At 33.8% G+C, this 17,418-nt stretch overlaps 1 protein-coding gene across 1 annotated transcript in view; it reads right to left on the bottom strand.

Moving 5' to 3' along the window:
• Window positions 1–16,432: 16,432 nt before the first annotated feature.
• Window positions 16,433–17,418, bottom strand: part of LOC120077404 (serine/threonine-protein kinase ATR) — a 37,058-nt gene continuing 36,072 nt past the window's right edge. The window contains exon 27 of the mRNA XM_039031287.1: window positions 16,433–16,997. The gene's annotated coding sequence lies outside the window, so the exon portion shown is untranslated. The remainder of the gene's footprint in view (window positions 16,998–17,418) is intronic.

The raw sequence follows: 17,418 nt of genomic DNA, 5'->3' as shown, positions 1-17,418 counted from the left end.
GTTTATTGCTTTGTGTATTTGTATATTAGTATGACTTGTATACTATACACCCCACTATCTTTAGGACAAGTGAGAGATTGTTAGGGTTGATGTCCTAAATCTCGTAGGGTCCTATAGTTTGTAATTGTATTGTACAAACATTTTATCTATTTAATACAATATGAGATGTTTTATTTGACATTTAGTAGCATTAAACCCGCAAAACAATAAACTAACATCCAAGGTTATCATCTGTAACTTAAACATGTATATAGAGATATGCAAGTGGGTCATGCTTAAGTGATAACCTAAATGGTCTGTAGTAGGTGGCTAAGGTTGGATACCTTATCCTGGTGACACTACGAATACGACTCACTTTGTAGATGTTACAATTGTTGTAAAGTGCTAAAATAATATGATCCTGATCATTTATATGGAAATATGTGAGCGGTGGTGTTCTATACAAAGGAGTTTGTATAAGACCCGACCACGAAATAACTAGTCTCATTATATAACGTCATTCATAATTCATAATTGAGGCTTACATTTAACCAGGATGACCATAGGTCACATGACCTGAATCTTTAATGAGTTGTGAACTCCTGCTTATGAAGGCGGTCTTTTGATTTGTATGGGTGAGAGTGGCCAGATTGTCGACTCAATAAGCCTGTCATTTTGGGAAATCGTCTGATTGGAAAGTTGGGAACACAACTACACAAAATGGAATTCACTCCTTCCCCGACATCGAGGTAACTAGATTAATAACTCCATTAAGGGATGATTTTGGGGCTTGAACAATATGGTGCCACACCCTCTCCTGGCCCGAAAGGGGTTTGGTCATAGTTGGACTATGACTTATTATTCATTAGAGGGATCAGTGGTACTTAAGGAGTTAGATGTAACTACAAAGGTAAAATTGTAATTTTGGCCTAGCTGTACTTACGAGCAATTTATGAAGGGTCATCATATTGTTAACTGGTTATATCCAATGGATACATAAATATATTTGTACTGCGAAAAGTGTAACTGTCGGTCTTTAATGAAGTGCCCGACAGTTAATGGATGTTGAATAATTTAATTAAAGGAGTTTAATTAATTATTCAAGTACCATTGGAACTTTAATCTATAGGTCCATGTTGTCCCCTCTATAGCTCAAAAGGGATTTAATGAGAATCAATTTTGGATTAATTTGAATTGTTCAAATTAAATGAGTGAATTAATTATATGTGATATAATTGATTTAATTTAATTATATATGATATAATTAATATAAAGCATTTGATACTGTTGGGAATGTCCTAAAACTTGTAGTTCGTAAATATTGGAAACATATTCTGTTTATCAATAAAAGTATTATTGAGTTATTCATTCAATAAAATGTTATTGATATTGAATTCTATTATAAAAATCCAATAAACGAATCTGTGGCTATAATATGAATACTTTAACTTTATGTAGAGACAAAAATGTGGATCAAGTTTTAGTATATAGCCAAAATGGTCTATGAGTATATGGATGAGATTGGGTATCTCATCCCGGCGACACTATTGGGTGCGACCCATTTTGTATACTGATACAAATGATGTGATCACAAAATCATTCATGTGGAGACATGCGAGTGGGGGCATCCTATGCAAAAGATGTTTACATGAGACTAGACCTCGAGATAGTCACTTTTCTTTATAACAACCGTTTACTGTTAAAATCGACTATTTGAAATTTGATGACCTAGGGTAACTCGATCTTAATCTTGAACTAACTATGAACTCTTGTTTATTCAGAATTATTATTTAATCTACATAGGTGAGAGTAGTTCAACAACACTACTCAACAAGCCTCCCATTTTGGGGATAATATGGGATAGATAGTTGGGGACATAGTCCTGCAAGATGAAATTCAATCCTACTCAACTTAGGGTTAGTAGATAGGTTGTTCTCTTAAGTACTGATTCCTGGTCTTGAACAATGGGGTCCCGCCCTCTCATGATCGAGAGGTCATGGTTTATAAGTTGGGCTATAAACCAATTATTCAATAGAGGATCAATGAGAGCTTAAGGAGCAAGTATTTACAGGAGAAAAACGATAATTTTGACTTATTTTAAATACGAACAACCTATGAAGGATCGACTTACTAATTATAGTTAAAGTGGACAAAAATATATCTACAGTGAGGAGAGTGCAACTATCAAGTTATAATGGTATGTCTCGGTAGTTAACAAATATTGATTAATTCAGTCTAAAGAGTTTAGCCAATTAATCTCAAATCGTTGGAGCTCATGAACTGTAGGTCCATAAGATCCCTCTACTAGCTCGTAAAATTATATCTTGGATTAGTGAATTGAGTGGATTTGAAATGTTCAAATTCGAAATTAGGGTTTTGAATTTAAAGTATTCAAATTCAATTTAGGGTTTGATTAATTGTATTTGATATAATTAACGTTTAATTTATCAAAATTAAACGTAATTAGAGAGATTAGAATATTTAATATTGATTTAAAAATTGAATTATGAATATGATTCATGTATGAATTAGGTGTTTGATTTATTTAATATTTGATATTAAATTATTAATTAATTAATTAATTATTTAAATAAAACATTTTTTCAATTAAATTCATATTTTATTTAATTTTAGTAAAAATTAAATTCAATGAAAAATTGAAAATTAATAGGAAAATTCCACTTCGAGTGGAATTCTCCAATTTTTTCTCTTCAGTTGGGGTGTTTTCACCCAATTGAGACATCTTTTCCACTTACTTAGTGCTAATTGAACTGTCAATTAGTAGCTAAGTAAGTGCATGCATGGCTAACCTGGTTAAATAAGTTGAATCTCAACTTTGAACAAAGTAATGTTGCTGGAATTTCTGAAACTCTGGTTTACTCTCCAAAACCTTCTTCCTACCTTATTCAATTGACCTCAATTCAGTGTTTCCACCACACAATCTGAGTTAGAGGATAGTAAAGAAGATCCCCTTGGTGGTCTATTGTGAGTTTGTAAGTTGAATTCGTGGTGAGGAGCAAGAATTTAAAGAGTTTCATCAAAGGTAATACACTTATGAAACCCTACTTTATATAATAGTTTATATGCATGCTTTAAAACTCAAATTGAGTGTAATTAGAGTATTTATTGATTATGAGTTCTTCTGTTGTTTATTTTATACTCTATCAAATACATTATAATATAAATTTTATTTGAGATGAAATAAATATTTGAATATGATTCAAATATTAATTATGTGAATTGGATTCATATAATTGAATTTAATATAAATGGGATTTATATTAAATACCATTAGTGAGAGAATTAAAACTATAGGTTATATTGTATATAATACAATATTAAACCATAGGTTATATGTTATATATGATATAACAAATATTTACATACGTACGTACGTACGTACATACATACATACATATATATTTTTTAAATTAAAATTAATTTATTAATTTATTAATTTTAATTTGAATTTTAAAGGGAGGGAAATAACTTTCCTCCCCTTAATTCTCTCTTTAATCTCACGATCAAGATGAGAGTTGAGTGGTGATCCGGTTTTCTTCTTCTTCTTGGTTTGTATAGAAAACAGAGAAAAGGTTCTCTGAGAAAAACTCTTTAAAAATCTCCAAGTCTCCTTTCCCTCTCAAATTTCATCTCCATCTCTCCCAAAATTCCAAAAGCAAACACAACTCATTGGATTCTCATCCTAGATAATACAAAGAAAATTTTCATAGTGGTGGCCCTGGTTTCGAGTTCATTGCAGTACGTGGCCATTTTGGAGAAAATGCAATATGTGAAGAAAAGGTTCTTCAAGGGTAAGTCTCCCTTTCTAATCCTTTTCTCAATTTTATTGCATGTTGTAATTTTTTGTGAATTGCATAATTGTTTCTGTAATTTGTGCTATGTGAAAAACCAAAAATTGGGATGATCCACATTTTCGCTCAGGACTTCCATAGGTTTTTTCAGCATGGCCACTCGATACCTGGATGTGTTGTCCTTCTATATGTGTGCAATTGACACATGTATGCTCGATCATAGCCACGTCATACTCGATACTCGACTAATGTATACTCAATCGCTTTGACCTTTTTGAATTCTTAAACCGTTTGAAGTCCATTATTTCACCACTTCAACTTATTTCTCAGACTATTCTCTCTCATCTTCCAATTTTATATCCCTCGACGACTACACCTCTACACTCGAAACTCCCTCGATTTTCTCTGCATCATGTAACATTCTTCTATTTGTTTATATTTTGGCATCATTAGTCTCTTTGTTTATTATATTTTTCCATCATATTCCATGATACTCGACCGATACAGTTTTCATTTCGGTTTCGTATCTTGCATGGTTGGCTAAAGCTTGAATTTTTTCGTTTTGGTTTCCATATTTTTGGTATTTCGAACCATCTAGAGTTTAGGGTTTGAGTAGGATAAGTCATGAAGGTGGAAAATTAAATCGAGCCATCATGTATCGTGTATCGAATAAGGGACACTATGTATCATGTATCGAGTAAGGAACATTGTGTAGCATGTATCGAGTAAGGGACACTATGTAGCATGTATCGTGCATCTACTATCGAGCAATCGTGTATTGTATATCGAGTATTGAGTATCGTGAATCAAGTATCGTACATCGTATATCGAGTATTGAACAAAATGCTTAATTTCTTATGTTCTTTGTTATTATGTGCAGTGTGGTTAGACAATTCAAGATTCCTCCCCAGGATTGTTTCTAGGCTAAATGACCAGCCTATCCTCTCACATTGGGGCGGCTAACAAAATTGTGAAAGAGAAACTTACTCTCAATCAGCTTTCCCTCTTCAAGAGGCGGTATTTGGGCAATTCATGGACATAGACATTATCTTCAACAGTCTATTGGTCCACTACATTATATTGAGGGAGGTTGTAGACGATAGGAAGGATACAATGACCTTCGATTTGAATGGTGCGATTGTTATATTCTCCAAAGAAGACTTCCTGTTGGTGACAGAATTATGGCGGTCACCTAATCCAATAGTTGTCAGGAAGGGTGAAGTATTTTGATTATTGTGTAGTAGGTACTTTAAGAATGATTTTGCAAGGGACATTCGTATTGGTTCCTTAGAGACAGTGTACAAGGAGATGGAGTTTGATGACGACATAGATGCTGTGAAGATGACATTGATCTATTATACTGAATTGGGTATGATAGGGAGGGAGAAGATGGGGGACAATGTTGACAAGACATTATTAATTGATGTGGAGGATTTGAATTACTTTAATTCCATGGAATGGGAAAACGTGCTATGAGAGAGGACGTTGCTTGGACTACAAAGAGGATTGAGTGGCAAGGCAGATAACTATAAAAAAAAAGGTCCAAGAACAATAAGAACTACATTGTCAAGCACAATTTATCGGGGTTTCCTCATGCATTCCAAGTAATATCCATTCATTGGTCATACAAGATCTATTTATTTTAGTTACAATATGAGTTACTATTTATTCTTGTTTTATAATCGTTTATGAACTATGTGCATGGATTGAATCCCGTAGCGGAAGAATTTTATTAAAATGTCTTGCATCCCATATCGATTTTATATTAAACAAAATCATTATACAAAACATAATATATATGCATGTAAATTAGCATACATTAAAGAAAAGATTAGAACAATTCTTACTTTTATAGATTCCCAAGTGCCACAAACAATCCTCTCCTAGTTCCAACGAACGGATCTCCAATGATCTTGATCACGAACAATTTCTTGAATAATCTCGAACACTACCACGAGAGTAACCTCGTTATTCTCTGGGATTCCAATAGAGGGATAGGTGGTATCCAACTATTGGAAGAGAGAGGAGAAAATACTTTTGGAGAGTAGAGAGGATTCTCTTAGAGAATACTCTGCGCAATAACACTATGGTATTGTGTATTGTGTTTTGTGTACGTCCAAAGAGCCATAGGCAAGTCTTTATATAAAGAAGGGTCAAACCCCTTTCCTAATATTTTCCTTTACTATAATTAATTAAATAACACTTATTTAATCAATTAGCTCAACTAAATAACACTTATTTAATTTTAATTTGCACATTAATTAATAACTATTTATACATTACACCCAATTTAATGTATATATTGGATTATCATATACATCTCATGTATATATGCAAAACCTCTCCATTAATTAATTTTTTGTGAATCTAATTCATTTGAATTAATTAATTTGAATCATATTCAAATATCACTTTCCAATTTAATTATAGATTATATCCATAATTATGCATTAATCACATTAATATATAGTTTCCTCAAATTAATTTGAACAATTCAAATTATCCCTCTTAAGTACCTCTAATGAGCTAACGACGAGACCTGATGAACTTATAGATCAGAAGCTCCAACAATATGAGATTAATTGGTTAAACTCATTAACCAAATTAATTAATATTTGTTAACTGTGGGTACACTCCACTAAAAACCCACAGATACACTCTTTTTACTACATATATATTTCTGTGTCCATGGATATAGATCAATACCAGCAAGTTAGTCCTTCACGAGTGTTCGTAACTCCAATTGGGGGTCCTTCACGAGTGTTCGTAACTCCAATTGGGGTCAAATTACGGTTTTACCCTTGGATTACCTCTGACTTCTTAAGTACCAATGCTCCTCTAATGAACAATATGTTTATGGTACAACCAATAAACAGAAACCCTCTCAGGCCAACGAGAGGATAGGACCCTCTGTTCAAGTCCCAGAGACACCACTTAAAGGAACACTCATCTATTTACCTTTAAGGTGGGAATGAGTGAATTCCATCTTGTATTATTATGTTCCTAACTCCCCACTCGATCTTGTCCCCAAAATAGTAGGCATATTGGGTCAGTGAACTAGCCACCCTCATCCATGCAAATTAAAGGAAAATCCCTCGTGAACAGGAGTTTATAATATACTCAGGATTAAGACTAAGTCGCACAGGTCATCATATTGAAATAGAAACCGAACTAGTCAACAGTGTTACATCAAGTGATTACTATTTTGCGGTCTAGTCTTATGCAAACTCTTTGCATAAGATACCCCACTCGCGTATTACCTACACAAATGTGTTGGATCATTATGTTTGTATCAAATACAAAGTGGATCATATCCATAGTGTTACCAGGATAAGGTATCCAACCTTATCCATATACTATAGACCCTTCAGGTTATATCTTGAACATTGATCCCCGTATGTCTCCACATACACTTCAAGACTCATAAGATAGCCTTGGATGTTAGTTTATTGGATTTAGGGTTATTAAGACAAAAAAGACAACAATACAAGCAATAATATTTATTGAATTAAATCCATAACTCTTTATTGATGACAGTCAATTAATAACATTTACTATCTATGAGTTTTAGGGCATAAAACCCAACATTATGGTAGGTGGTGGCCATACGAGATCATATCAACAGTTTTTGAAAAGTTGCAAACCGACTAAGTAGACATGTCGTCCTCGATTCCTGAGTTGGGAGTGTACATACTTACCGCCGACTAAAACAATACAACAAGACGTGTTTAAATCCAACGAGGTTAGTGTATTACATCAAAATTTACTTGGATTTATGGTGAATTTCAAATATAACTAACAAATTCTTCACTGTTTTGTACAGACAAAGATCACACTCACACCACTGATCATGTCGGATAGGGAGAGGCAGTATAGGGACACTAGGGTTGATAAACGACCCGCATACGAGCACATTGATGCTAAGATGAGCTCCTCAGAGACACATAGATCACACCATGATGAGGATGCTCATAGTCACTCAAGTGACTACAAGAGTTATGAGCATCGGTCCCATGAGTCAAAACTCGATGAGCATTATTCTCACAAGCTCTCTACTGAAGAACGTGAGACTCACCCTCCTCATAATGAGTCTCATAAGTTGTCTATTGACGAGTATGTGCCCCCAATTAAGGAGCAAATGTTGCCTCAACCGAATACATCCCATTCGGAGCCCATGAGGGGTGTGAGCATTCGTACATCATTTCGTGACATAGACCAAAGAGTGTCTATGATGGAGGATAAATTGGACAATGTGCAGTCAGACTTGAAAAATGTGAAATTCGATTTGAGTGTCATTTAGGTCGATGTACAAATAATCACCAACTTACTGTGGTCCTTGTGTCGAGTACATATTATTATATTGAACTTGTTCTAATGTAAATATATAACATGTAGTGTTTAACCTAATGTACTTTGTAAACGATGTACGGTTTAGGCATGGATTCCATCAAGTCCCATGACCCTATTTCTCCATCATCCACCGAGTCTCGTGACCCCATTCCTCCACCATCCACCGAGTCCCGTGACCCCATTCCTCCCCCTTCCATCGAGACTAGTGTCCCCATTCCTCCACCATCCATCGGGTTTCGTGACCCCATCCATCCAGCATCCACCGAGTCCATTGACCTCATCCAACCACCATCCATCGAGCCCATTGATCCTATCCCTCTACCATCCATAGAGTCCATTGACCCCATCCCTACACCTTCCACCGAGACCAGTGGCCTCATCCCTACACCCTCCATAGAGTCCATTAACCTCATCCCTCCACCGTATCTATTAACCTCATCCCTTCACCATCCATTGAGCCCATCCTCCCCATCGTTACAGTATCCACCGCTCTCCCTGAGATACCACATCTTTCTATGTTGTTTCTTGATATACCACATTTTCCCCCATTGACACTACTGCATCCTGAGTTGCTTCCACCACAAGCGTTGAAGAAATATAGGATTAAGGTTGAGCCCAATATGAAGGGCAAGCCCAAGGTGAAGGGTGAGCCCAATGTCAAGGGCGAGCCCAAGGTGAAAATCGAGCCTGATGTGAATTTTGGGGTTAATGCCTTAAATCTCGTAAGGTCTTATAGTTTGTAAACTTTGTATGAATAAACTTTTATGTGATTAATAATATATGACATTTTTATTCACTTTGTCTATAAAATATGTGATATTATAGTTGCATTAACCACAAACCAATAAACTAACATCCAAGGTTGTCGTTGTAACTTAAACATGTATGTGGAGACATACAGGTGGATCATGTTTAAGTGATAACCTAAATGGTCTGTAGTGGATGGATAAGGTTGGGTACCTTATCTTAGTGACACTACGAGTATGGCTCGCTTTAGTTACAATTGTTGTAAAGTACTACAAATGATCTAATCCTGATCATTCATGTATTAGACATACGCATAGGGATACTCTATACAAAGAAGTTTGATAAAATTGGACCACAAAATGTTTAGTCTCGTTATATAACACCATTCATAATAGAGACTTACATTTCATTAGGATGACCATAGGTAACATGACCTGAATCTTGAGTGAGTTGTGAACTTCTTGCCTATAAGGGCAGTCTTTTGATTTATATGGGTGAGAGTGGCCAGATCACCGACTCAACAAGCCTTACTATTTTGGGGATTCGTCTGATTAGGGAGTTGAGAACACAACTATACAAGATGGAATTCACTCCTTCCCCGAAGCAGGGGTAAGTAGATAAATGGTTCTCTTAAGGGTGATTCCGGGTCTTGAACAATGTGGCATCACACTCTCTCCTGGCCTGAGAGGGGTTAGTCATAGTAGGACTATGATTTTGAAGGAACTCTTATTCAAGAGTACCTACGAGCGAAAACGGATCTTTCCAATTCATTGTGACAGAATTTCCACAAATACATTCAAACACACAAATATGCATTTATAATGTTAAATTGTTGACATGCTCAAAGGAACAATAAATAAGAGATCGAGAGATCATACCAATTGAAGACTTATTCTTCATGGCAAATTTCTCTTTTGCTGAGACGGTAAGCTATCGCTTAGCAAAACTCAATCGTCTACCTCGAACAGTCTCCACACGAACAGAAGGAAACGGGGACGACACTACCACTCAGAACCCTCAATATTCTTGAAGTGAGAATCCAAAGGGTGGGCTTTATACAGATTTGGTAGAGAGAAGGAGGAAGGGAGATCTTATACAACGATCAAGCAAGTGGAAGATAGGCTCGTCTATCGTATAGATAAAATGCTTGATCATTTAGGTAAAGTATACGATCGTATAGGAAAAGGTAAGCGATCGTCTATACGATCGTTTAGTGAATATCGGGCGCTAAACGATCGCTTAGGAAAAGGTAAACGATCGTTTAGTAAATAGCGTGTGTGGGTGCAATCATTAAGCGATCGCTCAGCACTATCGTATAGGTAAGTGATCGTTTAAGCACTATCGTATAGGCACAGGTTTTGCTAAACGATGACACTTTTCAACATAACGTCCACGCATCCAATGTTTAACACACCGTGTCTCAAAATGATCTTTCAACTACTCATCCGTTATGAAAATAGAAGAGACACCGTCCTATTACCCCTTTAACAGTCCAATTAATAGACAATGAATATCATCACATCATATTTATAACCTATGAATTAATATCATATATTAATCATAGTATTTTTCCTCCACTAAATATAAATCATATTTATATCCAATTTCCTCCAAATTAATGTATCTTATACATAAAGTTAATTATATCATATATAATTAACTAGTTCAATTATATCATATATAATGAAGCTCCCTCTTGTCAATTTGAACATTTCAAATTGACCCAAGAACTGACTCTCAACTTGTATCCAAGCTACCAAGGGAACCTTATAGACCTATGGCTCGAAGCTCCAACGGTATGTGAATAGCTGACTAAACTCTTTAGCCACGATATCCATCATCCGTTAACTGTCAAACATTCCACTAAAGACCGACAGTTGAGCTCTTATTACCATAGATATATTTCTATGTCCATTGGATATAACCAATCATCATAATGATAACCCTTCATAGATATTCGTAAGTACAGGTGGCCAATTTACCATTTTTCTCCTGTAGTTACATCTTACTTCTTAAGTACCACTGATCCCTCTAATGAATAATACAACATAGTCTTACTATGTGTGAACACCTCTCGGGCCCTAAAAAGGTGTGTGGCACCAGATCGTTCAAGCCTCGGGATCAGCCCTTTAGAGAGCAATCTATCTACTTACCCCTGCTTCGGGGAAGGAGTGAACTCCATCTTGTGAAGCTGAGTTCCCAGCTCCCAAATCAGACGAATCCCAAAAGTAATAGGTTTGAGTTGGCGCTCTGGCCACTCACACCCATGCAAATCAAAGGATCGCCCTCAATGGCAGGAGTTCCCAACTCACTCAAGATTGAGGTCATGTTACCTATGGTCATCCTAGTGAAGTGAAGTCTCAATCATGAACAGAGTTATATGACGAGACGTTAACACTTCGAGGTCGGGTCTTATACAAACTCTTTGTATAGGACGCCCTCATTCGCATGTCCCCTACACGAATGATCAAGATCAGACCATCTGTGACAAGTCACAACACTTGTAACTATTTCACAAAGCGGGTCGCGTCTGTAGTGTTACCAATATAAGGTTTCCCTCCTATATCCATATACTTCATACCATTTTGGTTGTCACTTAAGACAAGATTTACTTGTATGTCACTACATACATGCTTATGTTACATAAAGACAACCAGGGATATTAAGTTTATTGGTTTGTGGTAAAATAAAAAATATCTAAATGTGTAAAGTCAAGAAGTGAAGTAAATATCATATATATTATACATCACAAGCATTCTTATAAGGTTGTTTACAAACTATAGGGCACGAGACTTTATGGCACAAATCCCAACAGATCTATTGTTCATTAGAGGAATAAGTGGTAATTAAGGAGTTAGATACAACTACAGGGGCAAAATGGTAATTTGGTCCAGCTATACTTACGAGCAATTTGTGAAGGGTCATTGTACTGTTAATTGGTTATATCCAATGGACACAAAAATATATCTGTAGTGCGAAGAGTGGAGGCTATCAGTCTTTAGTGGAGTGTCCGACACGGATGGTGAATAATGTAATTAAAGAGTTTAATTAATTATTCATGTACTATTGAAGCTTCAAACTACAGGTCATAAGGTCCCCTTGGTAGCTCAAAATGATTTAGTTGAGAATCTGTTTTTGGGTTAATTTGAATTGTTCAAATTAATAAGAGGGATATAATTATATATGATATAATTAAACTGTTTCAATTATATATGATATAATTGTCATAATGTAATTGATACATTATAGTTTAATGGGAGGAAATAAATATTTGAATGAGATTCAAATATATTTTCTATGAATGTGATTCATAATTGTTAAATTTAATATAAATATGATTTATATTAAATGTCATAAAATAGAGAAAAGAAACTATAGTTTATATTGTATATGATACAATATTAAAACTATAGGTTATATGTTATATTTGATATAACATATAGTTTAATATAAATATAATATGATAAGTTAGTTATCATATTTATTTATATTATTTTATTATTATTTAAATGATAACTTCCCTCTTTTCTCTTTGACGACTAAGTGGGTGGTTATTATTTTTGTGGCAAGAGGAATAAAAGAAAATTAGTTTTCTCTTCTTCCTGGACAGCAAACATTGTGATTGCTAAACGACTAAGAATTGCAGAAAAGTTTTGTGTGTTCCTCAATCTTCTTCCTCCACACTCAAACTTTCCCTCCTAACCAAAATAGTTAGAGCCCACCGCTCTTAGGTTCTCATCCCGAGAATACTAAAGGTTCATTATGGTAGTACCCTTGTTACTGTTCGAAAGATTTTGAAGAAGGTCTTCAAGAGTTGTTGTTTCTATTCGAGGCCCATGACTGTTTGAGGGAGTCACACGAAGAAAAGTTCTTCAAGGATAATGTATCTTGAACCATTTTTCTTGTATCAAGTATGTTGTAATTTATTTTGAATGCATATCTACTGTATGTTTATTGTAAATTATGTTTTCAATAATTCATGGAATTTGGACCATTCACTTCCTCTCAAGGATCACCTTCAATACGAGTTCCTTCATAACTCTCATGATAACATCAAACTCTGAAGAACTAACATTTGTAACTCTGTAAACGTAAGCTTTAATTTTTTTCATACTTCAATGTAATAGGCACAATAATTCCTATTAGCTCGCCTCCAATATACAAATTTTGGTTCTCATCCCAATCACCTCCGTATCGAATGAGTAGACGCTTTTCTGTCATTCTACAAAGCAAGAGTACATTTTTCATTAAGTTTGTATAAGAAGATGAATATCATCTAATACACAATTTCAATTCTAAATCTCTCTCATTGTCGCTCTCTTTTGCTTTTGCGACTCTCGTTGTCATTCTCTCTCGCTCTCATGCTCTCTCGCTGTCACTCTCTCTCTCGCTCACACTTTCTCATTGTCGCTCTCTCTCACTCTCTCTCAAAACCCTAAACCCTTGGTAATTATCACTCTTACTCACTCTCTCACTCCTTTCATTATGCTATTTTCATACCACGTTCCAATAAACACCAATGAAACCACGTTCCAGAAAAATCCATTCCATTATAAAAAACCCCGTTCTGAAATCCTCCATTTTGGAAAATCTCGTTCAATAAAACTCCGTTGAAAAAAATCACAGTTAAAATGAAGTTGATATTTTAAAGAATTTATCATTATATGTTTAGCGTATTAATGATTTGAGGTTTTAGACAAATGATTTCATGAAAATTGCCAAATCATTCATACACTAACAAACAATCACATCACAATGGAAGAGCGACAGCGAGAGCGAGATCAATTGAAGCGCGGGTGAGACCAATATCGTGAGGGGCAATTCCCGTAATTTGATATGGTGATGAAATCAGCGGAGGGTCATTCGACATTTTTTTCTTAGAAAAATAGGTCATTTAGCATTACGGGCCCAAATTTTAGGTCATCGACCCAAATTTTCCTAAATGTTGACTTTCGTCCTTATACTTAGTTGGAAAATGGCAGGAAATAATACTATCGAGTTTTCACTTTTCAAAATTAGCACACTTTTTGAAAACTCGTTAAACTATTTTTCTTGCTCCATCTCAGACGAGATCGAACACTGAAATTTAGTTTAAAAAATTAACTTTTTCTAAGTTATCGATTGTTTAGACCTTCTCGGTGAAATCTCAGGCATTAATAGCGAGATTCTACTAATTTTACCATATATTATTGGAAAATTATCAGAAATAGCACGTTTAAATTTTTACCTTACAAAACTAGCACATTTTTTTATAACTCATAACAATAGTTTTTCTCAATCCATCTTGGACTAGATCGGTCACCGAGATTTTGTAAAAAAAAATCAACTTTTTATAACTTATTGATTGTTTTGGGTCTTCTCGATACATCTCCCTTGATTAGACATTTGTTATATTTTTATATAATCTTCCCAAATCTTATCTTTCTAAATTTTCTCCAAATTTAGTTATCTTTACTAAATATTATATCAAATTATTACGTAACTTTCAAATCTTTAGCATAATTTCTATTTTCACAGTTATATGAATTTTCAAATTTTCAAATGGGTTATCCTATTATCAAAATATATTTTTCAAATTGATTCAACATTTTTAAATTTTATGAAAATTGGGTAAGATGTCAGATATATATATATAATCTTGGTGTTATTCTTGACCGAGATTCTATCGAGAAAGCTCAAATATATCAATTTTCGATGTTAATTATGCCCAAGATTTCACGAAGAAAACCCAAATATAGAATCTCGTTGTTATTTTTTCAAGATTAACACCGAGATCCACATAATTTTTTCAAATTATATGCAATATCTCCAAATCTTATACCAACCCTTATTTCTTCTCAAATTTCCTCTTGCAATATTTCCCAAGTCTTACATAAAATCTTGCAAATCTTACTTCCAATTTATATTTACACGAATTTCTAAATGATTTACTATCTAAATAATTTACCAATTATCTTTTCAAATTTCTCCAAATCGTGTAATATTTGGTAGTGTCGTTTTTTAATTTTGGAAAGATTTAAGGAGATTACATAACCTTTCGATTTTTTTTACTTCAAATCTCAAGGTTTAATTTGGCAAGATGTAGCGAGAGAATGCCCAAAACAATTAATAAGTTAGAAAAAATAAAATATTTAACTAAATCTTGGTGTCCATCTCACCCGAGATGGACCGAAAAAAATTATTTGAACGGATTTTCAAGAAGTGTGCTAATTTTGTATGGTGAAAACTTAAAAGATGTTATTTCAGACAATTTTCCTATATCATATAATCTTTCCAAATCTTATACCAAATTTCATATCTTTTCGAATTTTCTCCAAATTCTATCATTTTTACCAAATCTTATATCAAATTTTTATATAATTTTTCAAATCTTTACATTAATTTTAGTTCTCGTAGGTATACAAATTTCCAAATTTACAAATGAATTTACCGATTATGATATTTTAAATGGATCTCAAATGCATTGTGTTTTTAAATCTTGTAAAAGATCAAATTTTGCAAATAAAAAATTAAGATTTGGGAAAATATAAAGAATCTCGGGGTTAATCTACCTAGATTTCACCGTAAAAACCCAAATAGCCCAAATATATAGAATTTCAATGTTAATTTTGTTAGAAAAATCTTCCTTTTTTGGGCAAAATTTGATCTTTGGGTGGAAAGATTTAAAAAATGAGGTAAGATTTGATAAAAAATTTGGAAAGCATAATTATTTAGAAAACTGGATTGAATCTCAGTGTTAACTTCCCAGGATTTCACCCAAAACAATCCAAGAAAAAGTTAAATTTTTATGTAAATCTTCGTAGTCGATCTCAGACGAAATGGACCGAGAAAAACTCTTGTTACGAATTCTAAAAAAATGTGCTAGTTTTGAAAGATAAAAACTTAAGGAGACTATTCCTGTCAATTTCCCATTTTAGTTTGGTCTCTTCCACTTTAGTTTGGTCTCTCTACTTTTAAAATATTTACTTTCATCCTTGTAGTTTCAAGGTGACTATTTTAATTCCTTCATTTCATTTTCAAAATTGTTATTTTTTATTTTAAGCTTAAGGACAAAAATGAACCAATATTGAAAGCACCAAGACTAAGATGAACATTTTGAAAATACAAGAATCAAAATAAATAAAAATTATAATTATAAAGACCAAAATAATCGTCTTAAAAGTATAAAGACCAAAATAAACTAAAATCAAAAGTACAAATACCAAAGTAGTACTCCATCAGCTTCTTGAGTTGTCTCTTATTAAAGCCCAGCTAAATTATAGATGGTGTCTCAAAATCTTGTGGTTTATATTTATTTGGCCCTTCAATCTTCAAAAATTATAAATTTAATCTTTGAACTCTTATATTTTAAAATTTTTGTCAATCAACTAGATAAAATTAAAAATTCGAGGTTCCATCATACATAAAATTCAAATTTACATCTAATAGATCAATTGATTTTAAAAAATCAAATTAATTAACAACCTATTAGATACAAAATTAAAAGTTCAAAAATCTATTAGAATGAACATAATTCCAATGGCATCATGTATGTACCATCAGTCTCTAGGTCAAGGTCAGAGATTCAATATCCTATTCCACATGTCGTTTAGAAACAAAAATTGTTACACTTTTGAAAGTTCCAAATACCAACTAGACACACAACTCAGAGCTTCAAACGAAACCCAGATAAGTTAGGGAACTTCTCTCAAAGCATTTCAAAGATTTGGCATAAAACCATCCCTTTAAGACCTTCCGTTGAATATTATAGACAATACTAACAAGAACTATCCTAGTGAGAAGTTTACTAGCATTCATTTACAATGATATACAAAAAAAAACAAACAAACAAACAAAAAAGAAGCAACATTATGCAAAGTGAAAATTGAAATATACAATCAAAATCAAGCACAATAAACTAAAAAATGCATTCATGCAACTCAATAAATGAGAACATATAACCCGAGCCAGAACATATGAAAGAAGTTGCACCGGACCTTTGAGTTTCGAAGGTAATAATAGCAAGTGCTTACTTGAAGAGATCATGAACTTGAATGAGATTTTAACCCACATCCTATGCAGAAGGCTTGCTTCACTGTCAGACTCTGATAAATCCATTCATCGAAAATCCTGTACCACGATCAGTAAAGAGATCCAATAAGTCAAAATTAGCAAATTCATCATCTAGTTTAAAGCAGGTTTTATTAGAGAAGATTTGTGAAACCAAGGACATTCTCTAAGCTCTTGCAGTACAATCCTGATTCTTGGAAATAAATGCAAATCTAGATAAATTATTTTAGGACGGTTCACCTACAATCTCTCTATAGTTTTAAAATGTATTTTGGTTCTTGTACTTTCCCATTTATTGTAACGAAGGCCATTAAAGGGGATGGAACCTACTATGCAGCAAGTTTTTGTACCTCTCTTTGAACCACTTTAAGTTCATCTACTAATGATTGGAGCAAGTGAAAATGTAAAGAAGCTTTGTTGGACCGGGTTCAAATTCTACGTAGGCCTCCAACCTAAGATATCCCATTTTCTCACGATCGAA

This window comes from Benincasa hispida, chromosome 5, assembly GCF_009727055.1.
Source record: "Benincasa hispida cultivar B227 chromosome 5, ASM972705v1, whole genome shotgun sequence".
Classification (NCBI taxonomy): Eukaryota; Viridiplantae; Streptophyta; class Magnoliopsida; order Cucurbitales; family Cucurbitaceae; genus Benincasa; species Benincasa hispida.
This window is presented reverse-complemented; position numbering and strand designations above follow the sequence as displayed.